Source organism: Caretta caretta, chromosome 10 (assembly GCF_965140235.1).
Source record: "Caretta caretta isolate rCarCar2 chromosome 10, rCarCar1.hap1, whole genome shotgun sequence".
Taxonomy (NCBI): domain Eukaryota; kingdom Metazoa; phylum Chordata; order Testudines; family Cheloniidae; genus Caretta; species Caretta caretta.
The window spans coordinates 82,029,039-82,054,784 of NC_134215.1; the positions used below are offsets into that span (position 1 = coordinate 82,029,039).

Sequence of the window (25,746 nt, forward strand, 5' to 3'; positions counted from 1 at the left end):
GTGTCACTGGTGATTAAAATTTGACTTATAGGCTGCCTGATTAAATATTATTTGTTGGTTACAAATTTAATTTACTCAGCTATATTTTTGGGGGGCTTAGAATTTAGTGTAACCTACAATCAGGCAGTCTAGTCCTAATTAAGATTTATAGTAGAGGCCGTATGGGGAGTACTTGAATTGTCACTACACTTCTGTGTACCCTGTCTGCGGATGAAGCCTTCAGGGCTCTAAATCTGGCACCTTTTAAGAGCAGGATATTTGCTGTATTAAAAAAAGCTGCAGTCCATAAAATACTGTATTAAAATAAAAATTGAACATAAATACCAATAGGTTGGGTGCTATAGTAGATAGCTAACTTCTGTCTCAACACATTTAATAAAATAAATGGAATACCTTGGTTCTGTACCTCACTAGGATTAAGGTAGGACACTTCTTGTTAGTTGGCATTCAAATGAAGCTTCCATAACCATTTTCTACTACATAAAATTCTCAAACTTAATTTTTCAGGTAGCCATGCAATCTGAAATTGTATACAGGTTTGGTTTCATTAGACCTTGGTGCAGACGTACACACATGACTTGTATTAGAAACAGAGAGACGTTACAAAGAATCCTGTAGACTTGGTTGCTTAATGTTTAAAACTTGTCTGTACCTCACAGGTTTGTCTGAAGATAGTTTTTCATAATCTAATAAACCCTTAACCTCAGAAGGAAATAACTTTTCTGAAAGAACCTATTGAGGAGAGAATTTGTCACGTCATTTTCACGGCATTATGAAAGCTGGCAGTTTCTGTGACATCTTGAAATTCACTTGTGTTATGGGTAAATGTGGCTTAGAAGTAAAATATTAGCACAACAATTGTTAAAATGTCAAGTCACATACCCTGAAGAGAATCTTTCTTTTGTATTCCTAACATGCGTTCCATAACTAGGCATAATGTAAGGCTGACTGCAACGGATGCTCTTTGAACCAAGTGGACAATGAAATCGCAGGGAAATGTAGTTTATTTCTGTGCAATGGATTTTTCTTTTGAAGTTCTAAGAAAAGTGTATATAATAGAATCTCCGCGTTATGGATGCTTCAGGAATGGAGGTTATTTGTAACTCTGAACATAGCGCAGTTTGGACTCCAGATGCAGCAGCTGATGCTTCAGGCTGGGCTTCGGCAGCAGCTGAGCTCACTAGTCAGCCCCAGCATGAGTTTGCAAGCTTGTTCCCCTCCAGGCAGAGAGGTGTGTGTGTGTTTTTGAGAAAACAGCGCGTCCCCCCTCCCAACGGGGCGTGGGGAGGAGGAGTGAAAGTGGTGCAGAACCCAGCCCTGCTCCTGCTCTGCTGGCTGGCTCTGGCAGCCCCAGCGTCTTGCTGTAAGTGGCTGCCCCCAGGGTGGGGGTGAGGGGTGGGGACAAGCAGTCCAGATGTGCCTACCTTTAAGATGCAATACAGGCACAGTACTGTATTTGCTTTTTTTGGTCTCTGCTGCTGCCCGATTGGTTACTTCTGGATTTACTAGGTGTCTGGTTGACCGGTTAGGCCATAACTCTGGTGGTCGTATCTTTGAGGTTCTATTTTACTGTCAGTCAGGTGTTTCTTCTGGCTTTTCTGAATCAAATGTTACCTTTTCCCTGCTACTTCCATAAAATTAAGAGTTCTTCTGTTTGAGCCAGAAGTGTTTAGGTTAATGTATGATTGCCCAAAGGCTAAAAACTATTTCCAGTGGGGGTGGACTACTATTTTATTTATGAGAAAATACTTAAAAATAAACTAGCAATATGTACCAGCAATCCTACCCTTACTGTCACAATAGAAAAGTTCACATACCAATCCTATCACTTATTTTGAGTTGATTCAATTCAAAACTTTCTAAACTAAATCCTCATTCATTGAAGTCAATGCCGAAACTCTCATTAAGTTCAGTGGCAGTGCAGATTGGCTTGCAGTGAGGAAATTGCGAAAGGCAGGTAGGTAGATTGTGTCCTGTCTCCATAGTAGGGAAAGGGTATATTCCCTGCAGTCAGGAGGTGGGACCCTGCCTAGCCCTTGATGCCATGGCACCGCTGCTATTTTTAGCAAGCTAGCTCAAGCAAGCTACGTGTGCTGCAATCAGACCTCCTGATTGCAGTGTAGAGATACCCGAGGCCTTTGGCGAACTTTCTTCTTTGGCGAACATTGTGACCGTGTCACTAGTGGCCTCTCCTAGAAGATTTGTCATTTACCGCTTCACCTTCTTGTATCTTGTCTGTGTGGTTTGAAAACTGGTGAAATGGGAGGGCTTGAGATAGTACTGGAATTGACTGCGGATTATAAGGGTGCATTCTTTGTAGGGAAGACGTGCACATTGGCATTTACTAAACTGTGGTACATTTATATTCTTTGACATTTCTGAATACGTAAAACCTAATGTCCCCATTGCCCTGCACTGCCCAAGGTGAAGTGAGTGCAAAGATATGGAGAATGGTATTAATCAAAATATAGTGCTGATGAATTGGGCACACTGCCTCTGTTCAGATCCCTGGAGCTCAACTAAACTTGATTTACTCATGTATAAGAACAGTAAGTATTGTACTGGGGAGTGTGTAAGCATCTTAATTTACATGTTATAAAACTGGGGGGAGAGTCAGTTTGAAGGTCTGTTTAATTTCTAAGTTGGCTTTAAAAACTTAATTTTATATCTATATGACTTTAAAACTTGGGTGTCACATTTATCCTACCTTTTGCTCATAAAATTAACATACAGTACAGGCAATTGAATCTTTACCTAAGACACGATTTTATATGCTCGTAAGCTGCTATTAGGTTTAAATAGTAGAATGTGCTGGGTATTTGAGTTTGGACAGTGTTTCTTTCAGTGAATTTTGTTGGAAAGCCATTAGTCTTATTTCTTTATCTAATTTTCTGTTCAGAACTATGCTGATTTAGAGAATGTGCTTTTTACTGGGTTAGAGGTTTCTCTGCACGTCTTAAAAGGCTGCGTACGCTGAAATGCAGAACCATCTTGTCAGAAAATATCAAGGTTCCTAACATGAGAATCCACGGCTGCATCAGGCATGGAGCTGCTGTTTCACCTACCTTTTTAAAGGCTTGGAGGCAAGCAAAAGGTACTTTCTCACCTTTCTTGTGATATCCTATAGGTACCCTCTACAGGCACACCTGGTGAAAGTGCAGAGACCCCACTTCCCAGGCTTCTGTCTCTAGGATCAAAGCCAGGTGCTTTCTCAGCAGCTCTCTAGAAGTCTGTTTCCTCTCCTCTCTGTCTTCTTCTGGCAAGGATAGGGTCTTTATAGGATCATTTCAAAGGAGTCCCCAGCCTTGATTGGCTTAACAGTAGATCCTCCACCTACCCCAGTGCTTCAGCAGTTGAGCAGGGCCAATTCAGGGATCCTGTCTACTTTCTCAGATAGCTTCTCTGAGTATTAAAGAGATCTCTCAACTCAAGGCCAGAAGCACAGGCTTAAGAAAAGTGTAGACTAATCAAGATAGTCTGTGAATACAAGGGATGGATATAGCAAAAGAAAATTAAGGGTGTCTCTATAGAAACATTACTTTGAGGAGAGGACAAAGCTTGAAGGCTTCTGATAGAGGGGTGGGTAGAAGTGTGTTTTTTGTCTTTTTAGGAGACAGTATGGTTTGAGCCTGTTGTGCAGGTCCCCCACACTTAGGGTCAGACTTTTCAAAAAGCTCTGTTTCATTTGGGTGCCTAAATGGGAGCAATCAGATTGTCAAAGTGCTCAGCACAAAGCAGTTCCTGTTGAGAAGCAGCTTGGTGCCAGTCACTTCTTTTGAGAGCCAAAATAGTAGCTGAGCTCTCTTGAAAAATTGGTCTTTAGGCACTGAACTACCATTAATGGAAAGATTTCCTTTGACTTCAGTGGCTCTTGAATTAAACCATTGGTCATGGTTTTACAGGTGTTCTGATTGCTTGTGTAAATAGGAATGAATTCCCCTGTTACACATATATATTATTAAGCCAATTCAACATGGCCTTGAAGCAACCATTCTGCAGATAATTTAAATGTAGCTTTCAGACTTTTTTCTCACAAACGCCAAATGCTCCTGTTCCAAAATGTTAGTGTTTATACCTTGTTTTCATTGTGTGTTTTTGCTTTGCCACAAGTAGTGCATTCATTTTGAGGTGGAGGTTCGGGTACGCAAGATGCATTGAAATTGCAAGACAGCAAACCCAGGAAAAAAACTGAATTGATCAGAGTTTATAAATGTTAAATGGAACTTCTATCACATCATCTTGCTACTTCTGCAAATAAGATTCTATCCTCTACTTACTCAAAGCATCATGAGATTTATTAGAAAATATAGACAGTTGTGTAACTGTCTGCAGAGATGGAAAAGATGTTATTGAAAGAGCTTCCCAGAAAGCTAAAGAATTTAATGGTTCTTTTGTTCTTCTATTGTGTGTGTAGCAAATGAATATATTTTTTGTTTTAAAAAAAGTCTAACCTAGTGTCAAAAGAAAAATGCAGCTAACATTTGAGTGACTAACTTATTGCGGTCAACCTAACTTTCATATTCTGTACTTGGTAAATAAATATTTGAGGACAAAGTTTGTTAGCAGTGCTGAAAATCACTCAATACCTCCTCTTAGCTTAGTTATTTCAGAACTTTGTGTTTCACTGTAATGTCTCAATCTGTAGGACTAATCCTTTCTTGCCATCCCTACTGTTTAATGTAGGCTTTTTTAAATCCTAAGAAGCTTTATTCCTTTGTAAGGCTTTCAGAAGTCTCTCTCTCTCCTTAATGATAAATGTCAACAAATTACATCAGGGTATCTTTGACAACAGCAAGGGAAAAGTGTAGTTTTCAGTCTTTGGTAGGTTCTGTTTTACAGTATAGCAAAGTAAACTAGGTTGCACAACATTTATAGCAATGAAGGTAATGGTTTCTGTGAGATCCCTTATTCTGCTGTAAGGGGCAGAATAAGGTTGCAGTTTTAAAAAAAAAATAGTGTATTTCTCTGTTTGCATACAGTGCTGACCGTAAGTTTGGAGATATGGTCTTCACAGTCTCCCTATGTACTTTTCTGCTGGGATTTGCCATTGTGCCAGTGGCTGATAACAAGTACCCAAAATTGCATGGTATACAGTCTGGCACTTTTCCGTTCCTTGCAATTCTTCTAGTTCTGTTCCTTTCTTTCATGGGTCATGAAGACTTACAAACCTCTAAACCTTTTGAGGTAGGTTAATAGTGTAACATTTGTTCTAACAATGGTGGAAATGGAGAACCAGAAAGTCAGTGGAAGAGCAGGGAATAAGCCTTGTCTACATGGGGGGATTTAACCTGACTCCAACCTCTGATGTAGCTGCACTCACTCAAACTGCTAATGACAGTGAGTACTACTGACTTGCATCTGTGGAGCTTAGTGGCTTTGCCTGTTTGTGTTGGTGGTGCTACCTCATGGATAAATGGCTTTGGGGTAAGCTCCCAGTATACACCAAACTTAGATTATTGTAGGAGTCGTAACTCTACTTATTGAAATGTTAAATTGCATAAAGAGATTTACTATTTTTTTTTCATGTGAATCTTATTGTATGCATGAAGAGATTGAAAAATTCACTCGCCCCGGTGAGTACAAGTCTTAATATAAGATTCTGTGGATTGAAACCTTAATTTAAAAGAAAAATTGCTGGCCTTCTGAATGTGAGTGGAAAGTAAACTGATTCAGTGCTCCTTTTGGCTCCATAGCCCTCTCCAGTGCTGCTGCTCACAGCCTTATTTAGCATCAAAGCAAAAACTGTCAAGGCTCTGGTGAGTTTCATTGCTGTAGTTCAGAACTCTGAGGGCAGTGGCAAAATGGCAAATCATGCCAATTTTACTCTGTTTGGAAAATCTCAGATTTGTAGGAGGTGAAATTGGACCCCAAAAATGGAGGTGTGGGGAAGACTACAGGAGCAGAGATCAGCCCACTAGTCAAAAGGGGGTCTCTTTTTTCAGCAACTTGCTGGAGGAACTGTCAGCTTATCAAATGCTTATTAGCCACAAGCTGATTCCAGAAGGATTCTCAGGATTAGGTCTGGGAACAGCACCCTGGTAAGAATTCAGTCATCTTCTACAGCAACTGGAGGTCCCAGTGAGAGCCTGGAGTATTTTCATTACCACTTCACCTTCCTGGTCAGACCCACCTCTTGGTTGGCCTCTGATAGGTATAGGTTGCAGGTTAGCAGGTGTCTGGTAAACTTTTAAACATGGATTTTGTGTTAAATGGAGCTGTATCTCAGGTGGTCATGTTTTTAGAGTGTCTCTAACTTGTGGGAAAGCTTTAAAACCTATTAAGATTTAAATTTAGAAAACTCTTCACAGGTCTGGGAAGTTACTCTGTATTTCAGTACTCTGTATGTAAAGGTGTGAGAACTTATATATTGTGTAAACACTTAGTTCTTGTTTCTTGGTTAATTTAAAGTAGTGCTAGTTCTTGAGAATTTGAACATCTGTTTTTTGAAGTGTGGAGCTCCAGTTACTGCATAACTGAATACTGTGCTTAATGGATTAAGTAGTATACGTGTCCATAGTGGGTTGCCAGGATGGCTCCGAGCTTTCATTGGATTTTTGGTGCTGCTTTTATAACTAGCAGTGAAATTCCAACTTGACATGGAGTACTTCCTGTTGGCATAATGATTAATGCACAGTCTAATGCCTCCACGTACATGAATCCTATGTGGTCATGTAAAGTAGGTCACATTTTTAAATCCTAATTTTATCAGTGCCGTTTTATAGGGGTAGCAATGTTCTAAAAACCTCTTAACACAGAAAATTGGTGCATCAAAATGAAAAAATGTAGATGTGCTAACTGCATTCCACTTTCGTGAGGGAGATCTAGAAGAAGAACTTGCTATCCAAAAGCTTAGAGATTTAAGTACCTAAATATTTTTCTTTAATGTATTTTAGAGCAGAAAATCTTCCCTGTTGTGTAATGCTTCCAAAAACTTGAGCAGCTGCAGAATTTTATATCTGAACATGGAATGCTTTAGCTGTTTAATGGCATAGAATTTTTCAAGAATTTACAGCATTTTCAGTGTACTCATAGCATGTCTGCTCCAGAGCTAGATTTAAAAAAAAAAAAAAAAAATTTCCACCGATCAATAATGTAATACTCCTGAAGTACTTCAGTTATTGCTCCCCTTGTTATTGGAATGGGGCCATTTTAGCATGACCCTCATCCGGAGATGAACAAATTTGATAGTCTCAGTGTAGGATTAACTTTGGATTTGTAAATCACTTTTAAACACTTGTGTTTACAAACCTTTCAGCTTTTTTTATCACTCATTTGCCTTTTACTGTACTCTCCAAGTTCTTAAATCCAAATTGCAGTAACTGGTACACCTTTTTTTTTAAAGGTTACTTTTAGTTCTGGAATATTGACATTTAAGTGCTATACTTAACAAATCTGACAACACAGGATTTAACAGGTGTTCATGTGGGACTTCATGGTGGCTGCAGGAGTAGAATAAGACTTTTCTGTTCCAAAACCCCATCCCATATATGAGTGCTATGAGCATTATAGGGCCTCTGACACAGATGAGCTATTCATATTTCATTCAACAGAGGAGTGAAATATAGCTAAGAGTGAGGGAAAATTGTTTCTACCTAGGCTGTAATGTGTTCTTCCAGTGCTCACAAGTGGTTTTAGTTCCTCCCATTAGCAGGCTGAGACAAGAAAAAAATGTGAAGAGCTTTGTTACACTAGCTCACACTGAGGTCCCCCTGTGTCTGGCAGGTTGGGGGCTTAGGTCTTATTGTCTAACATAGTTCAGTGGTTTGAGCATTGGCCTGCTAAACACAGGGTTGTGAGTTCAATCCTCAAGGGGGCCATTTAGGGATCTGGGCCAAAAATTGGGGATTGGCCCTGCTTTGAGCAGGGGATTGGACTAGATGACCTCCTGAGGTCCCTTCCAACCCTGATACTCTATGAGTCTATGATCTTTGTTTTTTCTGAGGAGGTTATTTAGGTAAGAAAACAGACTTTGTCTGGCATGGCTTTTGAGATGGTTCTCTGAGAATACTATGCTTCAATTCATGAAATAATCCACTTCAGGAATCTCTTGCAGCATGTTTGGGAATTGCAGTAGTTCCTGAAGTTCAGCTGAGTTTTCTGGGTGTTTCTTTTTATTGGGTGGTTTGTCTATTCACTGAAAGTGAGGCAGGTACCTTTTGAATTCTGAATGAATTGTGCTTGTTCATGAGTCATAGTGAGCAGTCTCCCTCCCTAGTTTTATCTTCAACCTTCAAATGTGTTTTGAAACAGTCTGCTGTGCAAGTAGTCCATGCTCTGCACACATAACAGTATGAAGTTATATGAGCAATTGTAGATCAATAATTCTTAAACTTCAGGTAGCTGTAGTCTTAAGCATCAGTTATGGTGTTTTTTTAAAGCAAGAGGGTGAAATTAATGTCCTACATTCTGGCCATGTAGATTTTCATACATAATTGCAGTATGTATTCAGTGTGAATATACTGCACCATTGGACTATCCTTTTCCATTTCTCGGAAGATAGTGGAAGGCAATTATACTAACAGGCTAACTTAGCACTTACTGTCTCTTCACATGCTTTCTTAAAGGACATACACTTTTCCCCAGAAAAGTGTAAATGTTCAATACCCAAACAAACTTCAATTAAAGTCTGAAATTTAATGGGTGTTGACTTGAGGCTTAAGAAGTATGTGGCTGTTTAATAGTAACATGTACTAACTATACTTCTCAGCTGACTTCCCCACATGTTAAAAAATTCAGTGATTGTATTGCTGTGGAAACGAAGAGTAACTTTTTAGTAGGTCACTTCAGTTGACTGAGCTACAAACTAACAACATTTTAAATGCATATTAGTCTACTTGATGAATAAAACAAGTCAGCGATAGCTCATCCTTTCTTTAAAAGACAACTGGATTTGTAATGTGTGGACGAATAGACAGAGTTCATAAGGTAAGATGCTTTTTTCACCACAAAAAACTGCAAAAGGCATTTGTAGGTGCTGAAATGCTAATTTAAGTGCCATCTTGCTCAGATGTGAGGTCATTTGACTCTCAGTAGGAACGTGTCCACTAAACAACTGTTAACTAGTTTCCAACATGCTTGACTCGCTAATAGAAGCTTTATCTGACATTTAAAATTGTCTGTTAAACCAAGCTTCAAATTTCAGTCTGTTCTTTAAGGCTTAGGCTTTCAATGCTGCTTTCACACAACCTTGTCGAAAAGAGTGTCTCCAGCATGGACCTTAAATTGATATCTATAAGGGCACGTCTGCGCTACAGGGATTATACTGGTGTAGCTATGTTGGTGTAGCTATGCTGGCATAGCCCTGTAGATGTGGTCTACACTGACAGAAGGATGTCTCCTGTTGGTATAGGAACACCAACTCCCTGAATGAAGCTAGCTATGTCAATGGAAGCCCTTTTGGAGAGCACCTGAAGGTGTGAATACCCTATTTATTTCAGTGGGTAATATTGTGAACGCCAGTAATGCTTCAAATGAGTAGCAACAGATTTCACAAAGTATGTAAGAGCATATTTTGACGTTCAACCCAGGCTTTTCCTGAAGTGAGTGTGGTTGAAGGGCAGAGGGAAGGTTGGGCATGGGGTGTTTTGAGTGGGTATGAAGGATTTGCTTGAGGAAAGGAAGCATGGTAGAGGCCTACACCTATTAATGGATACATCTTCCAATATGTATGTGCAATTGGTTTTATTTTCCTAAAAGGGGCTTCACTTTCAACAATTTAACAAACACTGCTTTGAGGTCATGTGGCACCTTAGAGATTAACCAATTTATTTGAGCATAAGCTTTCGTGAGCTACAGCTCACGAAAGCTTATGCTCAAATTGGTTAGTCTCTAAGGTGCCACAAGTACTCCTTTTCTTTTTGCGAATACAGACTAACATGGCTGTTACTCTGAAACCTGCTCTGAGGTCAGTAATTTCTTAGATGACTTTCCTGTCCTGTTCAAATGCAACACCTGGTTGAGGAACTGTGAAGTTGGATACCACTAGTGTTTAAACGTATTGAAACATTCTCTACGCTACTCATTCATGCTACAGCACTTCATGCGAGTGTTGACCCTATAATGTACAAAGCTTTCTGCTATGTATAGACCATGTAAAGATGCTGACTTATTGCTAAACACTAGATTAAAAGAATGCATTTAAATAAGTTTTTTTCCTCAGTAGCATGCATGTAGCTTCTTACAACGGACTTTTAGACCACTTACTAATCAAGTTGGCTTTTAACACACCTTAGTGTATTTTTTGTCTTTCTCCAAGACAAGGTTTGCTTTTTTTTTTCAGTTAAAGCAACATTTATATAATCCAGTCTGTCCTCTCATTGTGTAGTAGTGCCCTCTACTGGAATGAACGTCAAAGCTGCTCAAGTGTGATCATTTCCCTTTCTAGAGACTGCAGCCAGCAGATAAAACATAAACTACTGCAGCGAAACAATTGATATTGCTCTTACGTTATCTTCGTGTATCATGAAGGAACATCCAAGCATGTTTGAGTGCAGTTTGATCTGTCTCTCTCCTCTTAATCATGTATTCTCAATTTTATTTTAATACGGTGCATTCCAGTTCTAATATTTTTAACGTCTTTATTTGCATGCAAATTAAAAACACACTCCAAATAGCATCTCCTGACAGCCCATAGAGGCAAAATGGGTGGTCATTCTGCCTTTCACAAATTTTGGCCTGTACACCAAAAAAGCCCTTCTGAATTTGAAGAGAACCTGATAACTAGATGCCAATTAAAAACTAGCACAGCTGCAAAGTCTAAAAACCATACAGTGCTGCCATTGTTGGAGGAAAGTCCCATCTCAACCTCTAAAGCTGAAGGAGCCTGACTAATGCTGTTCCATGGAATGCTGGGATTAGAGTCAACCGGTTTCAGATTGGTTTTGTATGGAAACTGACTGAAACAATCTCTGGAATATTCTTCCTTGTGATCCTGTTCCTCATAGGATATGAGTATACAGCTTGAAGGAGAGGAGGCATTGCATATGACAGGCATTTCTACTTTCTAATCTAATGTTTAAAACCTTGCAGTACACTCCAGTTTAAGAGTAAACATGTAAGGATTGATGAGCTTCACACAGTGAATTAACAAGCCCTCAAAAGCAAGGAAGACTGAGTTATACTTTCCAGATATCTCTAATATGTTTGGGTATCACAGGGAGAGTTCCATAACCCTTATTTCCTCTCTAGTGCTGGTTGCTAGGTGTGTTCTACACATGGGTGTATGTGTCATGTGCCCAAGTCTGGAAATTCTAACAAGCAATGTCCATTGGACTGCATATGCGCAGTGGATCTCCTCGTGCTCCAGAGCATAAGAGGCAATGCGGACTAGCGTCTCTCCAATTCCTTCTTACTATCACGTGGTCTGAGTTGGAATCCTGTGTTCAGTTTTCTCCAGCTTTTTTGATAAAACCTATAAATAGTTTTGTCTGTTAGTTTAGCTAGAGTTTTATAGCATAGTTAATGTAGCTTGTTGTCACCTGCTGGGGACTCCCTCCTCCAGGAGTCCTGGAACAATTTTTATAGTGGGGGTGCTGAGCCATTGAACCAAATTGTAAACCCTGTATATAACTGAGTCCGCTTCAAGTCAGGGGTGTGTGGTAGCAACCCTAGTTCCAGAACCTGTGCTGTCCCCATGGTCTGGGACTATGCCCGGAGTCCAGGGGTTCAAGAACTGCATCTCTTGCCCTTTCTCCTTCTTCATCAGCAGCAGCAATCAGCAGCACTGCCTCTATTTCTTGGGTGAAATGCATATTTCTGTAAAGCATAATATGTCCTTCGTTTCCACCAAGAATTCGTGAAACTCATGAGCTTCACCTAAGGAAATATCTGATGGAGAAGGCTCTGAGGCGCCTCTGATCCAGGCAGGGAGACTCGCCCTATCCACCCTCCCAGTGCATTGGCCTCAACAGACAAGCAGCGCCCCTCCAAGCTTGTGCTTAGAATAGAAGTCTTCAATTCCTAAACCCAAGGACTTTTCCTCCAGGGCTTCCCATGAGAATAGGGGGCACTCTAATGGTTGCAAGGACAGATCTCTGTCAAGGACTGTCAACAAGAGATGCAGTCCATCCCCAAGTCTGTCAAGGTGGGTGATGAGCCTTTGCACGTGGACCCTAAGGGACCGACACCACTGAAAATCCCCAGACTGGAGGGTAAAGTGTGCAGGAAGAAAGATCTGTTGGTGACTCCAGCACTGAAGCATAAGGACAGCCATCCACCGGGTCCATCTACGAGCATGGGTCTGGATTTGTCATCAGTACTGACTTCACCTCACTTGCAGGGCTTTCCTCAGGTTTATGTAGTCATTCCATATCCAAGTGATGTCAGACAATGTCACTATGGTCTTTTACATAAACAAGGTGGAGCAAGATCTCTTCCCCTTTGCCTGGAAGTAGTCAGGCTTTGAAACTGGTGCATCAGAAACCGCATCAGTGTCCAGGCCGCATACGTCCTAGATATTCAGAACTCCTGAGCAGGCACTTCTCTGCAGACTACGAGGGGGAGATCCACCACTGTGTCCTGAGCGAAATAGTCTCTCAGTGGGGAATGCCTCAGTGGGACCTCTTTGCATCCAAAACAAACAGAAATTCCTTAGTAGTACTCCAGAGGAACCATGGGCCAGAACTTCCAAGCCAACGCACTCCTGTTATCAAGAAAAACTATCTCAGATATGCCTTTTCTCCCATTCCCCAGCTTTCACATGTCCTGCGAAACATACATCACAACAGGGCCAACATCATTCTTCTCTCATCCAGTTGATCCAGGCAGGTTTGATTCCCAGAGCTCCTGACAATGTCAGCCTGCCTCTAATCCAGATTCACCCCTTCCCAGACCTCTGAACTCTAGATGGGGGTGGGGGACAGAATCAGACACCCCAATCCAATTTCACTCCACCTCATTGTCTGGTGTTGAGATGGGCATCTGAAATAGAATGCTTCTGCTCAGCACCCGTTAAAGGCTATCCTTACTCCTTATTTAAGTAGGAAAGATTCACCAAGGACCTAGCTAAATGGAAGCATTTCTCTGCCTGGGTGCAGCACTGTCAACCTTCTCCAGTCACTGCAGATACTCCAGTCGTTTTAGATTATCGCCTGTCTCTAAAAAAAAAAAAAAAAAAAAAAAAACAAAACAAACTCAAGACTTTCTAGTAGCTCGTTATGAGTCCACCTCGCAGTGATTAGTTCCTTCCTCCCACCAGTAGATGGACATTGTTTTCACCAGCTCAGATACAGTACTATTCATGGGGGAGGGGCTGATCAGGATCTTCCAGCCAGTGGTCAGATCTACACCTCCGTGGTCCCTCAATCTTGTCAACAAGAGTTCAGATGATGATCTTGTGTCAATAAGATATGTGCCATGCCCCCACCCAAAAATTGATTTTTTTTCTTTTTTTTAGTGGCTATCATTTTGGCGGGAACGGTCAGTGAATTGGGAGCCATCGTGACAGACCCTTCTTATGGTTTTTCACAAGGAAAAGGAATCCCTTTGCCTCCATCTTAAATTTCCCCCCAAGGTTTCTTCTGAATTCAACATCAACCAAAGTATTCACTTATCTGTCTTTTTTCCAAGACCCCACACTTATGGTGAAGAGACTTCACTTCATCATCATCTGATATGCCCTGGCATTCTACCTGCAAAGAACGAAGCTAGCCGTAGCAGAAAGATTGTGAGGTAAAGCTGTAGCCTTTCACAGAATCTTTAAGCGGGCTTCTGGGTGCATTGTTGAGTGCTACAGGTTTGCAAACATCCCGCATCCTGACAGTGTCACAGCTCGCTCCATGAGAGTACAGGCCACCTCTGCAGGAAGTCCTGATACAAGACATACACAGGACTGCCTCCTGGAGCTCCATTCACACGTTCGCTAGACATTACCTGCTAGCTCAGGCCTTTGCTGGAGATGCAGCAGTGAGATCTGCAGTACTGAAAGCATCTTTGTAGCTGGGTTCTGTGCACCTCCCCACCCCACCCCCCCCACCCAGAAGTGGAGAGTTGGACTCAACTCAAATCATTGAGCATTTAAAGTGACTGAAAATCAGAATGGAAACTAAGTCGGCTAAAACTGATGCTTAATTTTTTTTGAATGGGATGCGCTTACTTCAGCTTAGCTACATGTGGCTTCAGACAATTAAGAACTCCTTCTCGTTTGATATTTTTCATTAATATTAGTGTAATCTTGATACTGAGCAGTTAATTGGGTGTCATCCCTACTTTAAATACCATATTTAAACTGAAAAGAGCTTTTAATAAATGACACAAATGTCAATATAAAATTCCATGTATTCTCAATGTAACTCTAAAGGCGTCAGCCTTCCGGCTTCATCTCCCCCACCATTCATTACCTGATAAGTACTCTTTAACCTTTAAGTCTTTTGTGCTATTTGGATAGCCTTTTAGATCAAATCTTTTTCATTACAACATTGCTGCCTTCACATTGATAACGCAGGGGACCAAAATACCATCCTGTTCATCTGGGAACCAGTAGAGTTTTGAAGTTATTGAAAAGTAATCTGTGTGCTCTATTTCAGTGGTTGGGCAAAAATGGAGCTGGAGGAGGAGAGAATAATGCAGAAATTGGGGGATAAGAAGGAGAAAATTGAGAGGAATAAACTCAAGTATTTTTGATAGTTATATATCAAATATCTAATTTAAAATATACAGTCACTATTTCAATAAAACACTAGACATTGCCCATTCCTTAAAAAGAAAAGGAGGACTTGTGGCACCTTAGAGACGAACAAATTCATTTGAGCATAAGCTTTCGTGAGTTACAGCTCACTTCATCGGATGTTATAGTGTGTATGGTAACACCCATTGTTTCATGTTCTCTGTGTATATAAATCTCCCCACTGTATTTTCCACTGAATGCATCCGATGAAGTGAGCTGTAGCTCACGAAAGCTTAGGCTCAAATAAATTTGTTCGTCTCTAAGGTGTCACAAGTCCTCCTTTTCTTTTTGCGGATACAGACTAACATGGCTGCTACTCTGAAACCTGCCCATTCCTTATCACTGAAAATGGATAGACCATAAAATCCATATGACGGAGCAATGAGAACACTGAACCTTGTTTATGCTAGCACTGTAGTAGAGATGCTGGGAGAGAGAAAAGGGAATACTGATTTTTCCTAATTCTAGACAAGGCCCAGTGCTATCAGTCAAATGCTATTTGAATATCACTAAAATCAACAAGAAGGTGCAACAGGAAGCCACGTTGACTTCCGCTCTATTTAACAGGTGATAAAGTTCCGAATAAGAGGATGAAAACACCAAAGGAATAGCTTGGTTTACAGTCTTGCATGAGGGTGCCGCAAACAATTGCAGGTTGTTTTTTTTTTTTTAAGTATGTAGTGGTGTCCCTTTAAACAGAACCTTTCTACCTTTTTTCTCCTTTTTTAAATTGAGTTTGATGGACCATTCCAGATTTAATCTAAAAATCAGATGTCTGTAGGTCATGTCGGTTCTAGGAAGCAGCATAAAAAATCTTCATTGACCTAGTTAACCCTTTGGCATAAGGTATTGGAGCTGGGCAAATTGCTGATACCTTACTGGCTACATTGACCTGCTCTGACTCTAATAGAGTTCTTCAGTCTAGGAGAGAGAGGTAGAACATGATCCAGTGGCTGGAAGTTGAAGCTAGACAAATTCAGACTGAAATAAGACATACATTTTTAAGTGAGTAGTTCACCATTGGAACAATTTACCAAGGATCATGATGGATTCTCCCTCACTGACAACTTTTAAATCAAGATTTTATGTTTTTATAAAAGATCCGCTCTGGGAATTATTTTGGGGGAAGTTCTATGGTCTGTGTTATGTAGGAGGTCAGACGAGATGATCACAGTGGTCCCTTCTGGCCTTGGAATCTGTGAATCTGTATGCTGTCTTCAGTGTTGTGTTATTAAAAAGAGAAGCTTCATAAGTAATCAAACAGCTTGTCTTTCCCCTACTCAACTCTTCCTAGTGTCCAAAATTGTTTTTATCCTGGTATGAGTCTTTGAGAAAAAATTGTCTCAAGTGAGCATCTTCAGCTTCTTTCTGGAAGAATGTGGAGCTGATTGGATGAGATACACACTCTTACTCTGGGTAAAGCTGCATGTCATGGGGCAGATTGTCTGGAATTAGGGATGTGCCAGAATTGGGCATTTAGTTGCAGTGAGCATAAATGTTGACAGTGTTGGGGGTTAAAAATCATATCAGGTATTATATTTCGATAGTCTTCTACCAAGGCTTATTCTGTGATAAAATTCTGTTCTTTCCTGTTTAACAGACTTCAGTAAAAAGACATTGAGGCTGACTGTCTAAAACTTCCATATTTGGATATTCAGTTATAATTTGGAAACTAGCATAATGTTCTGTTGTTGCAACAACTATATAAGATACAATAGGGTATAACTCTGTAATCTGTTAATACTGATTTGGAAATACTGAAATTTAAGGCGGCAAGTCCTTTAACCATGCAAGGCATATAGTAATGGCTTACTAATACACGTCCTGTAGTATCCTATTACTATATTGCAATAACTGTATATGCTAGCTTCAGAACTGTAGACAAACACCAAAATTTAACTTCACAGCTGTGCATTGCATTTTTCTGTAGAATGCTTTGAAATGAGAAATGCAGAAGGCTGCCTCCAATATTAGCTCCCTTACCTTGTCCAAATTTGTCTTTCAATACTTGTGGTGCTCTTGTCCATCTTGACACATGAGTTCAGTTGGCTGTTGTATCATTTCAACTATAGTTGTGTTGAATGAAGTAATGCTAACATTAGCTGCACTTTTCTCCCCCTCACAGCTGTCGGTGACACAAAAGGCAGTCAGTGAACAGGATTATCTGATCAAGGACGTTAGAAGTCCTTGTATATGCACTTATGTCAGTTATTTCTGAGTAGCAAGGTCAGTCCCAATTATAAAACATTTTATCTAGTGTCATACCTCTGCGTATTGTTTAGCAATTAGCCATGGTTCGTGGCCTGAAGAGTTCACAATCTAAATTAGAAAAATGAAGGGGGAGGAGAAAGGGGGCAAGGACTAACACAAATAAAAACAGTTCACACTAGATAGCAGAATCATAAAGGTAGTTTATTTGTTAGTTCATTCCTCATTTGTACACTTCTGAAGTGCAAGGTCTGTAATGCAGGGACTTACTGCTATTTTAACAGTGTTGTTGTAAAATTCGATATACTTCCATGGATGTTATATCAAGAATAAAGAGGAGATCTAAAATCATCACGTTTAAGTGCCTGACCTATTGGTACCAAATGTTAGACTTCATCGGGGCACACCTTGACAGGCAAAAAGGTTGTTTTTTCAGTTGAGTCAGCAAGAAGTGGACTTGGTGGCAACTTCCTACTGCTGGACAAATAATTCCTCTAGTTTCCTGTCCCTGCAGAAAGTTACGGGGATACCTGGGATTCACTGGCCTTGTCTAGTCTACAGGGGAAATTCAATCTGATCTACGCAGTTTGAGTTATGTGAAAAGCGTAACTCAAATTGACGTAGCTTAGATCTACTTACTGCAGGGTCCACACTCTGCGATGTTGACTGGAGATGCTCTCCCGTCAACTCCCCCTACTCTTCTTGATCTGGTGGAGTACAGGAGTTGACGGGAGAGCAATCTGCGGCTGATGTAGCGGGTCTTCACTAGACCTGCTAAATCGACCTCCGAAGCATCGATCACTGCTCGTCGATCCCCTGTTAAGTGTAGACAAGCCCACTGACTGTTGCTATAAGGAACTACTGTATAAAACTCACTTATTAAAGTGGTTGCTGTTCCCATCTTGAAGCTGAACAGTACTAATAGTAATTCCTCCATCCTGATAGGGAATTGGTGTGGCATCATTGGCAGTTCTCTCTTGGCTTGTACTTTGTCAGTGGAATTATCAGTGTGGAAAGAGTGCAAACTGCAGTAGCAACTAGTTGTCAGGAATGCGAAGAAGGTGGTGAGTAACACACTTGTGCATTTCAGATTGCGTATCTCTGAGAAACTTCTGAAGACAGTGACAGAATTAGATGAATGGAATTGTGATAGTGTGGCTGTCAAAATAACTGACTGCTATTCATGATTACTTGTTAGTCTCTTTCAAAATGAACAGTGATCAGTTGCTTTTGTTTCCGTTCACCGCGTGAGATGTGGTGGTACCCAGTTCAGCCTCTTGATACTGTGTTGTATACCTTCTGAGTATGTTCCCAAAGAACCCGTTCTCCATATTCACTAAACTCTTCAAGATCCTAAAGATCCATGTAAGCATAATGCTCCACAAGACTCTATTCTAGTTTGGATGCTTGCTTGTTGGATTTGAGTGTTTTATGTGCCTCCGGGGAGGTGTCAGTTAGTGTTCTGAAACAATTTTATATTGTTCGGTTGTGAGACCTAATACAATGCGCAGCTGGAATGTAGAGGAATGCTGGGACTATAATTTGGGATTAAAAGGTAGCTTGGGATGGAGATGTGAATAAAAACCAAAAGGCTCATTTAGACTTACTGTGGGCAACACCTGGCTCTCTCTGGGTATACTAAGGTAGACTCTCTATATTTAAACACAATAAAAACTAAAGAGTGCCACCTCCAGTAATAATAATAATGCCTGGCTCTTATCTAGAATTCTTCATCCATAGATCTCAAAATGCTTTACAAAGGGTTCATTAGCCCCATTTTACTGATGGGAAAACTCAAGCACAGGGCCAGGGGAGTGACTCTTCCACAGTCATCCAGCAAAGGAGTGGTAGAGCTGAGAATTAAACCTAGGTCTCCTGAATCCCAATCTAGCAGACAACTGCCCGGGATAAGCTATCGCTATAAAGGATCTCCAGTTTCACATACCTTTTAGACAAACGTTAAGGACCAGACCATTTCTGCTGTAAAACTGATTTTTAGTTTTAGTCGTCAGTCTCCTGAGTGGTCGCTCAAAAGCTTTGCTGAACTTGGGAACTATGTCCATTAAAACTTGAAGGTGGAAGAGGAAGCCAGTAAAAATTATTCCTGGAAAGTAAAGCAAGGCTGTTATTAAAAACTAAATACGTATGCTTTTTAAAATTGGTGGGGCTTTTGAGGAGATGTTACCCTAGTGTGCTATAATCTTTAAAAGTCCACATTCCACTATATACAGTAACTAGAGTTTGATTTTATTTTTTTTAAACTGTTCTTCCCAGCCTTTAACTTTTGATGGTTGTAAGAAAACATGAAGTGCTTTGTAAGCTGGTTTTTGGTTTTGTTGCTTCAATTTATAAATAAGAAATGCTGGAAAATGAACATTTTGTTGTAAAGATGTTTTGAAGGCCACTTTTTTTTTTAAAGACTCCTAGAAGAAAAACTGACAATTTAATGGTGCATGATGCAGTAATAAAAATGCCTGTGTGGTTATGTTTAATCCTTTAAAGGAGAGAAAAGAAACACTGTAGTTATCAGCATTCAAAAGGCACGACGCAAGCTTAAATATATGCAAAGCCTTGGAGAGACTGAAGAAATTTACTGACTATATTGCAGAAAGCTTCTGACAGGCGCATCGCATCTTTGAAAGTAAGATTTGAATTATTAAAGCTGTCTTTGTTTATTAAATTGGGCCTCCAGTGAGAAGATTGTATGAAGAAATGTCATGCAGACTTGAGCTGAATTGGGCATAATTTGTAATGGGTATTAAAAGTAAATTTACCTTGTTGGACTAGAACAGAGAATACATTCAAGTGCTTTAGAAAATGAAAATTCTGGTTTCAGGTGTACAGTAGATTGTGTATTTTAAGTCTCTTCCTGCAGCAGATAAACACACCTCTGTTTAAGGAGACCAGTTTGTTAGTGAAGGATAATCCTTTTTAAACCAAGAGATTTGATGGCAAAGCAGTTCAACAGGGGAGTCTTTGTTAATTTTAAATCAGGAATGCAAGGGAAAGAGATGAGAGCCAAGGGGCGTGCGTGGGGTGGGGTGGGTGTGGGTGGGGGGGTGTGCGCGCGCGTGTGTGGAGATGGGATGCTTAAAATGCTACTTTTTGGAAAAATTAACTACATGGGGCTTAAAGTGAATTAAAAAATGAGATCATTTTAAACATTTTAGTGTGGAAAAAATGTTTTTACCCCTATTGATTCAAGTATAGCATATATCTGCAATTTTTTATGCACGTAGCAATTTATCTTCTGTTTTCAGGAAAGTGGGACCATTGCATTGCAAAATACTTTTTCTTATTCCTGTTCTTAGTTGGACTGTGTAAGAAATATGCAAAACTCACAAAGTAGATGGAAAATCTTCACAAATTATTGTGGGACCAGCACAGACATTATAAACAAAGCACTTCCTAAGAATGTTTAATTTAGGATCTTTTTTTTCTAAAACTTATTTTGTAATTTCAAGGTTTTGGTTACCTCTGCAGTCCAAGTGGAGACAGCATAATTTTGTTTGAGGTTGAAAACTGGGCTCCAATTTTTTGTTAGCGTTTTAATTTTTTATCTGTTCCTTTACTGTAGTTTCTCAAGTGGAACACCATGATGGTTTATTTAAAAATGGAATCCTTTAAATATGGGATTTAAATCTGAATTCTTCAAAAATGTTTAATGAAAGCCATGCATTTTATGACACCAGGAGGCAGATGTCAGGATTTACTCTTCAATTAGGTAGGATTGTGGTGGGAATAGCAGATTAGACTCCTTTGCAGCTGATGCGCTGTCTAGAGGAAGTGACATTTATGCTCTTGATCCTTCAGTGATTCTGCATGTCAAGAACTGAGCCTTGAAATTCGTCAGCAGTGCTGTCTTAAGAGCAGACAGAGCTGAGTAAGAGGATTTTTACAGACAGAAAATTTAAGTATAAATGCTTAAATACATTTTCTTTTTTTTCCCTAGGAGATTGGAAAGGAAAATTGTAGGTGATTATTTGAAACTAATGTATTTTAGAATTTTGAAATCTGAGATGCACTAGAGTTCAGAGACCTTCGTTTGATTAAGGTAAGAATATCTTAAAGTGTACCTTCCCCTTTCGTCTTTCTGCTTAATATGTGTTGTTTTTTTTAAATTTAACTCTATCTAATCTGAGATTCCATATAGTAATGCATTTTAAATGTACATTGCACCCCTGGCATTTAAATGGTTAATGTTCATTCAATGTAATAACTTTCAGCTGCAAAGGGCACATGGGTCTATGTCTACAGAAGGTGTTGTGTTGATAACTGGGTTCTGTTTGACCAGAGGAATTAAAGCAGGCAGGAGGAATAAACAGTGTGATTATAGTGCATTTACTCAGAGGAGGAGCTGGTTGGTTGTTTTCATTTTATAGTAAATTAGGTTTCATGTAATTTTTTTCATTTGCCTTGTAAGCAAGCTCAGTAACTACAAGGTGGTTACAGGGCAGAGGAAGTGTTTACAATATCTCAAAGGTAAAATTTTTTAGTTCTGTACAATAAACCAATGAAACAGGAGATCAGGTAAGCAGCTGTTATGGTTATCATGGCAACAGAAAATTACTCAAGTGCTAAGTGCATATTTATCTCTAACCATTTAAGGTTTTTTTTGCCAAACAGCTTTTTTTCCTTTTTTAAGGTATATATTAATTATTATTGTCACGTTAGATAAAAATGAGTAGTGATATACTGCCTTTTTTCCTTAAGAATAAGAATGGAACATTGCATATTTGTACTAACATAACTTAGTGTTTGAAAAAATGCTCTTTTTAGCATAAATACATATTGGACAAACTAAACCTGGCTTTTTTTTTTAAATATGTATAAGAACCCTCCTGATATTCCTTTTGATGGAGGAGTATTTAAACTGTTTCCTTACTCGTGTGTGGTATAGTTAGCCGCACACAATTTTAGAAAACCAAATTACAAAGGAGGAAAACCAAAATTAGAGACCAGCAAGCCTTCTGGTGTTCCTCTGACATGCTCTGGCTTACAGATAAAAGCAGAGTTTGAACTGCTATACCAAAAAAAAATTCAAAGTGTTTTATATTAAAGGAATACTTCAATCGTATGTCTAAAAACTAATATACAGAACCCTTTTTATGTCTAAGAAAATAGAAAATTATGGTTTTTTCTTTAAAATTTAACTCCATGTGATGAGTTTTTGGCTTATGTAAGGTACTTCTTGTGAATCTCAAACTAATCTGACCATAATGTCCCATGTTCGTAACCTACATTGGTGTATGTGATCTGTCATTATGAGCTGCAGGACTGTCAGATAAGAGGGAGTTTAAAATGTCTTATTTTTTAAATTTGTAAATGGTAGCGGGAAATAGGAGTTGAACTGCTAAAATGGATCCTCCGTTCAGGTGGTAGCAGCATGTTACATAACCAGAGAGACAAATTTCTTCCAGAGTTACACTAGTGCTATGCGTACAAAGCATCCATTTTGTGTTATGAGTATTGTGAATTGTTCCTTCTGTGCAGTTTCTAAATGTAAAAGAATGCAGCAGATCCATTTGAGTTTTGTATCAATCACTTCAAACGTACAACATCCCATCACTTTAGTGTATTCTCTACTAAGACAGCCTCTGAGTTTCAGAAAAATTAGTTTGATTTGTCAATGTAATCATACTCCTCAAACCTTACCATACTTAACTGATTGTAGAATATGCTTTTTTTTATTAACTTGCAGGCAATAGAATTTGACTATTTAGGGAAGAAATAAAATTTTGCTGTCGGGTTTTAAATATATATCCTCTTAAACATGCTTTGCAATCTGCTTATGCAGGCATCATGAGTTTTATATTTAAATTGGAATGATTTTTTTTTAGGATGAAAGTGCTTGCAGATCTGAATTGTGAGGGATAGATGAAATTAAGCTGTGGAAGCACTGATGGCAATCTACAAAGCTTTAATGTGTTAATGTAGTCTAGGCGTTATCCATATTTAGAAGCATTTTAGATTGAATCCTGGAGAAATTCAAACTCCTGTCTTAAGCATGTTTCTGAAGTGATGGATGGTGTAGAACAGTAGTATGAAGGAGCTCCTAACGATTATTTTGCTGTTGCTATAACTAAGTCAGAGACGCTAATTCCCCCAAGTTGAGTAAAAAAAATAAAACTTGGGGGGGGGGGGGGAATGAGTGGTTTGTAAAATGTCTGAGTTTTGTGTAGAGACCTTTTTCTCTTCATGAATTATTTAGTTTTGTGAGTCTGCTATATTGCAGTATTTAATATACTTTAAATGACACTGAGTCAGTTAATATGGTAAAGAGAAAAGATCTAGGTTTATTGATAAATTCTCTGTCAGTTGTGCAGCAACAGTGAAGAATGGCTTGCTGACTTGAACTGAAAAGTATATTTTATGACCAAAACATACCAATACAGTTTGCACTTGGTGTTATCCCATATTTAAGACTGTTGAGCAGCTCAGAACTAGGAGACCAAACTTAAGCCCTTCGGGATAAGGGACCACAATGCTTTTAGTACAGAGCCCTAACCCCAATGGGAGGTTTTGGATTCATTACAATATATATCGGACTCTAAGGAGACTGGACATAAATAGGGAGTGAGTGTAATGGACTTCCAGTTGAGGAGCCCAGTAGCATTAGTAAGAAATTAGATTGCTATCTGGCATTAAAGTGGTGGTAAAATTATTTGAACAACTGCCCAGAAGAGTCAGTCAAAGGGGTTAAAAAGGGGATGCTGTCCTTTGCAGGGGTGTAAGTCTGCCCTTGTCTTGTACAACATTTTAAAAAAAAGTTTACAAATATACATGATGAAATTGGGGCCCTTCCACTCCATGACATGGTGGACCCATGTCATTCCATCTGGTCCTGTGTAATAGTTTTAAAGCACGGCTATATGGTGTGCTCTAATAGATCAGTGCATGCAGCATAGAGATGTCTTAAAATGTAATTTGTGTGTGTACAAGCAAATGCTTTAAAGTAGCTTTATTTTTTTCTGAAAGCCTTATTCTCTTTATATTGCTAACGTGGCTAGAAATTGGAGTGTGGCAGTAATACCTACAGAATAGCACACAGCTTGGGAAAGCTGACTGTAGTGTGAACCCTCATTCAACTGTGTCGCTTCCAGCAGGCTGGAGCAGAGGTTCTTAGTTGGACCAGATCACATCTCAGGTTCTGTGGGTTGGTCCTTCTGTTGTTTTCGGAGGTCTCGAGTCCACTCCTAGTGGAATGCCTTTATCACCTCCTACCCAAATGTGCTTGAGGGCAATTCATGTTCCTCAATATGTATAAACAATGAGCCCTCTGCCCCTTTGATAGCCTCTATGGGAACTTTCAGAGCTAGCTGTGAATTTAAAATCACTTCCATAAACATTTTGGGCTCTTCTCCTGTTCTACTTAATGATGCCTGATAGCAGTCGGTGTTAACCAGGCCAAAATCTAAGCAGTTTTACCCAGCCCCCCCAAATTGTACATATCTGAACTAGTATGTATCACACAAAATCAAACTAGGTGCCTGAAGTGTGTGTTGGACATTCGTGTTGCAAATGCGTAGCCATTAGACAACATCCAATAGTCTTTAGAATTGTGGGTTTCTTTCTGCTTTTGCCCCTTTAGTTCCTGTGATGGAGTCACAGGTCCGATGCTCTGGAACTGCTCTGTATGAAGCCAACCAGGACTCTGGGGTGGTGTGACTCCCCTAAGGGCACGCTGTCCAGGGCAAAAAGCCTCTTCAGCTGTGGCCTTCCTGGTCTGACTTCGGAGCATTCAGCATCCCTGTTCACACCGTACACTTCCCCTTGGCGGGTCCACCTGGATGGGACCCCTGGGGAAGCCAGGGGGCCCTGCTCCCCAACTCCACAGTCACCTATGACTCTCAGCCAGTGTTGTAAAACAGAAGGGTTTATTAGTCAACAGGGACACAGCGTAGAACAGAGCTTGTTAGCACAGAAATCAGTGACTTTCAGCAAAGTCCATTTTGTGGGCGACCTCGAACTGATGCCCTGGACTCCCCCCTCTGAGTCCCAAACTGGAGACTGCCCAGCTTCTAGCAGCCTGACCCCGACACGCCTGTTGCTCCTCCTCCTGGTCTTTGTCTCGCTTCCTGGGCAAAGTGTCACCTGGTCACATCCCCCTCCTGGGTCTCAGGTTATGAAGGGCATTAGCTATCACTTACATGCAGGCAGCTGAAGCCTCCTCACCTGGCCCCAAGGGTCTCTGCAAAAGTCACACACCCTTATTCCCACCACCTAGGCATTGGTGCAATACATGGGGAAACTGAGGCACACACAGTATTCATGCAAAACAGTAAGACTCACGTAGGCTCACATGCAACATAACAAGGGAAAACACCCACTTTGTTACAGCTCCCAAGTCTCGCTTTAACCAGCAATCTGTGAAACTTAAGTTTTCAGGAAAGTCTTGCCCACTTTAGATAGGGAAAGGCGCATCACCACTCTTGTGAATGACATGATGTTGGGCCCTTTGTGCAGCCCAGTTGCCAACCCTTGATTATGTGAAGTCCACTATAGCTCAGCTGGTCAGGATGAGAACAGTTCAGGAAATCCAGTATTTGGTTCCCATGTGGCCTGGTTCTCATTTGAGACAGACTGTCTCAGATACTGAGGTTCAAACTCACTTGACTCCAAACTACCACATTTTTGAGCTGAGACTTCCTCCCACAAACCACTGGTGACTGCTACTATCTTCCTTTCTTATCCTTCATGGAATCTCACTGGCCTCCTTCACCTTGTAAGTTGGGATTTTGCTGGGACATCCCAAGTAGCCTTTTCTTCCCCCTTCCCCCAATTATGTTATAGTTGTGTCCATGAGCAGTCTTGAATAAACCAATCAAAGTTGCTTTAACTGAGGGGGACTACAGCAGGAGCCAACATCCACAAAA

At 40.1% G+C, this 25,746-nt stretch overlaps 1 protein-coding gene across 5 annotated transcripts in view; it reads left to right on the forward strand.

Moving 5' to 3' along the window:
* The window catches only part of GLCE (glucuronic acid epimerase), a 108,140-nt gene that overhangs the window by 18,609 nt on the left and 63,785 nt on the right, over nucleotides 1-25,746 (forward strand). Inside the window, exons 1-3 of one of the 5 annotated variants that reach the window (XM_048866852.2) lie at nucleotides 17,569-17,934; nucleotides 19,373-19,511; nucleotides 20,823-20,924. The exons of 1 other annotated variant lie outside the window; for it this stretch is intronic. The gene's annotated coding sequence lies outside the window, so the exon portion shown is untranslated. Of the gene's footprint in view, nucleotides 1-17,568; nucleotides 17,935-19,372; nucleotides 19,512-20,180; nucleotides 20,595-20,822; nucleotides 20,925-25,746 lie in introns of those variants that run through there. 3 more of the 5 variants (XM_048866851.2, XM_075133259.1, XM_048866853.2) reach the window with 3 other exon arrangements.